Raw genomic sequence first — 8,736 nt, forward strand, 5'->3', positions numbered from 1 at the left:
TCTTGAGCACTTCCAAATGTAAAACTACAACATATTGACATTCTTGTATCCAAAGGGAAATTCTTGTGGACACTTAGTGTTGTTTATTCATTTGTGTGTGTATATACATATTGGAACAATGTTTTACTAATTTTCATCTTATTAGTGGATATATAAAATAACCCATAATTAATATTATACTAATTTACACTTGCAATATATGAAGACAAATTGGCAAAGTTATTAGAAAGCACAGATAATTAAAAAAAAGGACTAATAAATAGAATTTTTTTTATTGCTATTGGTTTATTACATGTTAACAATGCTAAACATTTCTTATTGTCACGATTATGTGCAACCTGTGACCAAAAAAGAATCTTTTTATCACAGTTGAAAGATGATCGTAGTAAATAATGATTATTTCCAACAGTTTTATAGTTACGTCAATAAAACTGTGAAAAACATTACCTTATTATCATGGGCACTTAAAATGTGACAATGGTCATCATTTTGTCACCATTTTGGGACCGTGATATAAAAAAGTGTAGCAAAAACTCATTTTTTTCAGTAGTGCATATATCCCTGTGCCTGTATATATAGGCAAAGTTATGCCTCCTTTAAAAACACTACGTGCATCATTCTTTTGGAGATTTTTCCCTTGTTTCCCAGTGAAGTGTATAATTCTGAGTTTTTATGTACTTGTAATAAATCATGTACACTGCACGTGAAATCCTTTTTTGTGCTATGTTACATGAAAGTTATCAGGCTGAAATAGAGTTCAAGTGATTAAAGTTGTCCAAATTTACATGACACATATGTTACCTATATGAATTGTCTGGATATTACCTTCTCCATATCATATATATATATATATATATATATATATATATATATATATATATATATATATATATATATATATATATATATATATATATATATATAATAAAGTCAAATTCTCATTTTTATCCCTTCATGTTTTCTCTTTCCTACGTGGCTTAATAAGACATTAAGTAGTTTCCTACGTGGCTTGCTCCTTTTTTGTTTGGATTTATATCAATTCTTATTTCCTATAAGAATTCTTAAGATTATAGGATTCTTATTTCCTATCCAAAGTTATATACTTTAAGCAACTTAAATCAAGTTAAACCTACTTTTAATGTTCTTATCAATATCTCTTTATATCCTTATCAATTCTTATTTCTTATACCTACACTACATATAGCCTCTAATATATTGAATTCAAGCATCAAATTCATTGTTAGGTATTTTTAGTGCAAGCGATTGGCACATTAAAGCATCGATTTTGGGTTTCCACTCCTCTTGATTATGAGGTACATCTTCTTTCAATACATATTTTTTTTTAAAAAGGCATGTTGATCTTCAATTGTAAGAGTTTCGTAACATATCTTGAATTTTGTTTTTTTTTTTTTTTTTTGTTTGTTTTGTATGAAGACATAGGATTTAAACAAGTACTTTCATCGTTATTTTTGTAGGATTCTTGCTAACATGTTTGTTAATTGATTTTTGTGATCATATGCTAAGATGTTTGTTAATTTGCCTTTAGGAAAAACAACCAAAAACAAAAGGCACTGGAAAGTAATGCGATATAAATATAAGAGATTTAAATATCTCTATTAGATATATCTGCAAATTCATTAGTTAATTAAAATACTTTGGCCGTTTACTTAATTAATCCACTTGAGAATATTCATCCACTTGAGAATGCTTTCACAAGGTTTTTTAAAAAGTATCCAGCCTTATGTCTTACCAACATAGTTTAAATAGAAGAGAGGTTAGGAACCTGATCACTTAAACAACATGAACTTCCGGCAACTATTGGCTATATACACTTATAGTTTATGCTTCATAAATAGCGCCACGAAAATGCTTTGCAGAATACATCAATTCCTTGCTCCCATAATCAAGAAGTTTAGAAGCAAATTCTATCTACATTCAGAATATTAGCTACCACTATCAATGCTGTCAGTAGTCGACATCCAAGGAGTATTCTCAAATGTTGTCGGTGGTCGACATCCAAGGCCCTGTATTGTAAGAAAAATATGGAGTATCCTAAACTGTGTAATGCTTGCAATCAAAATGTGAAGTATTCTAAATTGAGGTATGTCGTAGGTGTTAACCTTTTTATCATTTTAATTGCTACAATATCTATATAAACATAACTTTTAGAATATGTGTATTTATACAGGGATATGTTAAAAGTCTTGGCAAGTGATGCAACCAGTAGTGCTTGGTTTGTTATATTTGATCAAGAGGCTAAAAGAATAATAGAACACAAACTTTCTTTTGTTCTTGAAGAATTTAACAAGGTAAACTTATATCTAATTTTTTAAAATATTTTTAATAATAGTAGACAATCCGACACTTATCTCAACCGTTGAATATTCTAACAAAAAAAATCTATTACGCATTTCATTTCCAGAAAGGATTTAGCAATGAAATCGTGTCAACAATTATAAATAAGATCACATGGAAACCTTTTGTGTTCCAAATCAAGTTGAACAATTACAATCTGGAACAAGGTAGTAATAGATTTACAATGACTAGATGGTTCCACTGTGATTTCGAGAGGGAAATGCATTTCATGCTTTCAGAAGTAATGTGCAATAAATTTCTCTTATGTTTCACATATTATATCTCACATAATATTTTTGCCTTTAATTTTGATAAATCATTATCAGATTGGTGGAACCGACAACCAATACCAACCTGAAGCATCTTCTTCCCAGATCCCAATTAGTACAACAGATGATTCTAATCAACGGCATTTCAATACACTTCATAAGAATCATTCATCCAAGGGTTCAACAAAAATCACAGAGGAAGGGAATCCTCATAAAAAGATTTGTATGAGAAGGTAGATTTAATATACTATTTTACTTTCTTAAATTATAATCTTTACGTATTGTTATACACAACCTTGAATGCGATAAATCATTTATTTTTTTTATACTTAGTTATCCTGCTTTGCTATCATGCAGTGATAATGGAAAATCGATAAATGCTAAGTTGCACGGACAAATCGAGGAGAATGTTCAAACAAAAGAAAAACAAAAACAAGTTTCTGAAAAGTAGAATATTATTTAATACTATTTACTGCACTTTTTATTTATTTTCAAGTTTTTGAATGTTATGATATTGTTGAATGTTATTTTTTCCATTTTTGAATTATTATTCACTGAATTAGATGTTCAAATTTATATTATAAGAATACTTTATATTACAATGCGCACATAGTAATATACTTAAGACAAGTTATAATAGATTATACATTAAATTTGTATTTTATATCGACATTTTTATAAAATTGACTAAATAGTTTATTTTTTTTCGACGATTCCCGTTCAACGAACGGGTACAAAACTAGTTCTCTCATAAACTAAAAGATTGAAAAAATAATCATGGCTAGTGTGTGTGTGTGTGTGTGTGAGAGAGAGAGAGAGAAGCTGTATGTATAGGCTTTTGAACACCGAAATTCTAGACTATATCTAGTAACAATTCACATGCTTTGTACATTAGTATTTGCCCAAATAGTAACATCTTTTAGATACTAAAATCTTTCACAAAGTGTCAAGTGTTGTTAATACATTTGTATGCCTTTCACTTTTTTGAATCAATTTTTTTTATAACTATGGCGTGATAAGAACCAGTATTTTTGCTCGTACATTGATATAGTTTTTTTATGATTATTATAAGTAGTTACAAATTTGTGCAAGCATGAATAATTTAAAAAAAAATAAAAAAACATATTCTTACATATGCAAGAATATTAATTTTAAAATTTTAAATTTTATTAAGTGTTCAAATACCATACTGATGTTTGAAAACTTCTATACATATATAGATTTGTTATGAAATAATAACATTCAACAAGCATACAAGGTATGCAAAAATATTGATAGATACTCTTTGAAACAATTATTAAATTTTTATATGATTAAAAACCTAAAACTACAGTTTTTGTATTCAACTAAATATAAAATATGCAAAATCTATATTCTCGTGAATGAATATTCAATATCTAACAATGTTAATGAAGTATCAATTAAAATTACACTAAATAAAGTTACTACATATGTATAAAATAAATTAATTAAATTTATTAATGAAAATATAAGTTGCTAGAAGAGAGAGAAAAATAGTTTAAATTTACTTAAAAAGATTAGGCTGTCAACTATGCGAAAAATTGGTTAGAGAAGAGTTGGAGACAAAAACAAGTAAAAGCCAAATATCTATATAACCCATTTAATCTCTTCAATTAGCATGTTCATAAAACCATTCCACTTGAACCATTCAATCTGCATGACTAAGCTACAAAAGACGGTTTTCCTTGTTAACTAGAGAATATTCACATTTTTTTCTTATTTTATGTCTGAAACAATATTTTGTTCTCCGTTATCAACTTTGGTCATATGCATACAACAATCACATGACCTTGAAAGATGAAAAGAAAAAACAATGGCGTCATTAATCTAACCAAATACTCTCTAATTGCTTTCATGACTTAAAATTTTTTTTTGTATATACTCAAGTTTTGATGTTAATTGTTTAAGGCATGGACAAAGAATGATTAAGTTCAAGCTAATGGCATGCCTCAATATTTGTTACAGCCTCTTCAATTAGTTAAGTTCTCTCATGAACTCACCTTTATTTTTTAAGGAGATTTTAAAGCTTTTTATGCGTGATGCCAAGTCAATCAACAATTGGAACATACATATTCCATAGTAATTAGTTACCTTTATTTCACAATTTTTTTTTGGCAAAATTTCTCCTTAATAGCAATTGGTAACCTTTGTGGGAAAAAAGAACCTTTTCAATATGTTCTGCATAAGATTCCAAAATATTTATTAATTTAACTATATAGCTATCAACAAAAAACAATATTGTTCGCCTATGAATTTAAGTCGATTCTGATTAAATATTCAAGAAACACATAATGAACAACTATATCTTTCTTTTTTTTTATAGAAAATTTATCATTGTATTTAGTTTTGCACAATTTTGTGTAATGATGGATACAAGTAGGGCTGTCAACGGGCCGGGTCCGGGCCGGAATTCATTATTCCGGACCCGGACCCGAATTACTATGCCGGATCCGGATCCGACCCGTTTACCCGACGGGTCTTTTATTCTATGTTCCGGATCCGGGTCTACCCGAACAAATTAACCAAAATTTATAATTTCTAATAAAAATGAGAAAAAAATTTATTTGTAAACTAATTTCTAACTAATGCAAAGAAAAAACCAAATAAGAAAAGAAATCAAATTAACTTTATTAAAATACATCACCCTAATCAAATTATATTGATAAATATATATTTTTTAAATTATTAATTCATTTATATCCAGATCCGGGTCTAATACGGGTCGGAATTCTATATTCCGTATCCGACCCGTTTTTTTGTTTGACAAAACGGATCCGGATCCGGATCCGGGAAACGGAATTAAATCCCTACCCATACCCGCAATAATTTCACGGATCCGGTCCGGATCCGGGTCTAGACCCGACCCGTTGACAGGCCTAGATACAAGTTTAAATGAGGAACATTCTCTTTAAACTCAGCTCCCATATGTTGCTGCAGAATCTACATGGAGAAATCATATGCATATAAGCATCATAAAAATTCTTGATAAGCTATTAGTTAAACTTTGTTTCTTAACTATTTTTGCATTCTAAAATTAAGTAGTAATATAATTAATATAGATAATTCTGTGGGTTGTCGCTATTTCTTAAGACTCGTCTTGGTTCTGGAGGAAACTCTTGAAACTTCGACACTTGGTTAGGGATCAGATCTTGGTTGTCCTTAGTAATGGTGAGACCAATCCATATCATCATGGTATGATCGATGACATCCTGCTGGACCTCTTTTAAATACAGGTGGTATATATTAGTGTTGTTAAGTAGGCTGTACCTCTCTTGATGCAAAAGTTTCAGCTATTATACAGAATGCTGTTTGGAGTTGGTCTCAAGATATGAAGAGAAATATGCAGGTACAATCCATTATTCAGTCATTACCTCTTACTCTTGTTCCATATCCTTCAGCGTGTGATTCTCATGGATGGTTATGTAATAGTTCTGGGGCCTTCACTACAAAACTTACTGTTAATCTTCTTAGGGATCATATAGCTAAGGTGGATTGGCATCATCTTGTCTGGTTCAAGCATGATGTGCCTAGACATTCTTTCATGTTTGGTTGGTTTGTAAATATAGATAGGCTACTAAAGATAGTCTTATTCATCATGGATTCCTACTGACTCTTGGTGCTCTCTTGGTAGCCATATGTCTGAGTTCGTGAATCATCTATTTTTTGAATGTGATTGCTCAGATTATAATTGGAGCAGAGTTTAAACCTATTATAGGATGTTTTGTGGTTCATATCCTTGGTATCAGGAATGGTCATGCTGTTACAGATTTTGTACAATGAGAATTTTATTGATCGTGTTAGAAACATTGCTTTAGGAGCCACTATCTGTCAAGTTTGGAGAGAAAGGAATGGTAGAATATTCTCACGTGGGAGTTTTCTTGCTGATGTTGTGGTGAATTCTATAGTTGACATCATAAGGATTCTGGTTGCAGGATGAGAAAGATGCCGCTACTAGAAACAATTATTTTCAGCTTGGAATAGAATTCTGATCAACGTATATTTTCAGATTTTGCTATATAGAGATAGACTTCATAGCTTTTGTCATTTTGGATGGTAGTTGACAGGGTGTCGAACCTGTGCAATAATAAATACCTGCTCAAATAAAATACAAATTCTGTATATAGCGGTAAGCAGGGTCGAATCCACAGGGACTGGGGATAATTTAATTTCTTCTCAAGTTCCAGATATGGGGGGTTTTTGAAAATGAGAGTAACTAAATTATTTGGAATAAATTAAAATAAAATAAAATAACTACAACTCAAATAACTAATTATCACAATAAAAATAATAGTGGACGAACTCTAGCCAAGAGACAACTTCGGAGATGGTTCACTTAATTCGATCACAGATGCAAGGATTATTCCAGTTACTATCTGATAAATTAGTTATAGTTGTCATACACGCGATAAACAACCAACTCTTCCTCAATTTGTCGACAGCCAAGGTACGACCGTTGACTATTTCTCTAATCAGGAAACAACCCTAGGTACGACCATAGAAGTTCAATTCCCTAATTGCATGAATAATTAGAAGAGCCTAATTCTAACCAATCAACACGCTACGAGGGTCTCTTTAAGTTAATTAGCTTGTCTATCTCTCTGACACAAACCCAATCATGCCAGTTGCCACCAGTTTAGAATAATTAAACAATTACGGATTTAACTACCCTAATTGGCTTCGGGTTATTGAATTAATCTAGAATCCGGGCCCTGAATAATCGAATAATAAAACAACCATATGAACATAGAGCAGAAGATAGACAAATACCAGTGAATAATAGAAATAAATAAAAACTAATTCGATCTCACAAATTTAGTAGAACCAAGTCCTCCGTTGTTCCTCGACTAGATCAGAAACTTAGCCACGCCTCATGAGAAAATTTCTCCGTAATTTAACTGAGGTCCAGGCCATCAAAAGAGCCAAGAAAGAAAAGAAAACTAAAACTATGCTAAAAGCTAAGCTAAAACTATTGATAAGAAAACTTCCTGTACGTTTCTCCCTTTTTAAAGCCAAAAGAAAGTCTAATGCTATCTCTAGTGGTCCCCACTGAATTGAGAGTCCAAGGGCCAAAGAATTGGAGCTTTGCCAAAGTCCTTGTTTTTAGTTTCCTCTTTACCTGTAAGACTCCTAGTACAAGTCCACCCTTTTCAGCATAAAGATAGGAAATCCCTTTTTGTAGCATCCTGTAGAGCCCGGCTTGTATTTCCTTTTAGAACTTCCCATGTGTGGAGTGTTTTTCTCTATAAAGTCTCTTTTTTAGCACTTGTTTGCTCCACTTCCTGTAATTAGGGCCAAATACCAAATATAAGTACATTTCAACAATTAAAACAATATTTGGCAAAGACAAAGAGCGAAATTAATCATAAAATTAACAACAAATTATGCCCTATCAGTAGTTAGGTGACAGAAGTTTGTAATTTTGAAAGTTACAGACAAAGTACAACACTCCCTCTAACATTACTCATATCAATTGGGATTTTAATAATTGGAAAAGTATCTATAAATCAGGAGAGTGAAAATAGCTAAAAGATAGGGATAAAGTTACAGGATAATAATAGACTTGAAAGAATTGGTCGTTGAATACTATGTTTTCCTTTGTTTTTATAGTCATTTTGGGTAGCTAGATGGTGATGTTGTTTTCTACTTTTCTTACTATAATAGTGCAGTTTTGTCACTTGTGACTGTTGCAAAATAGAAAATCTTGATAATTGGATAGCATGTATAAAAGTTCAGAATACTTGGAGATGGTTAGATAATAGAATCACCTAATAAAATAAGGAGATAACAATGTTAAACCCAAAATTGAATTTTTTTATCACTAAATAGAGAATAAGAAAAAAGGACAATTTGTGGAGCTAGGATTTGACATTATTGTGGGCTAATTAAGAGATAAAATACTGCAAAAGCTGTTTAAAATATAAAATATGTACTTTTTATATTTAAAGAATGTTTTGAGAAGTAAAATTTTTTATTTTTTATTTTTTATTTTTTATTACTACTAATGATGGTTTCAAATATAAACCAAAGTGAAATCAAAAGGAGTATTTTTCTAAACACAAACCAAAAAAAAAGTACAAAGATTATACTAGGG

This window comes from Coffea arabica, chromosome 3e (assembly GCF_036785885.1).
Source record: "Coffea arabica cultivar ET-39 chromosome 3e, Coffea Arabica ET-39 HiFi, whole genome shotgun sequence".
In the NCBI taxonomy this organism is placed as follows: domain Eukaryota; kingdom Viridiplantae; phylum Streptophyta; class Magnoliopsida; order Gentianales; family Rubiaceae; genus Coffea; species Coffea arabica.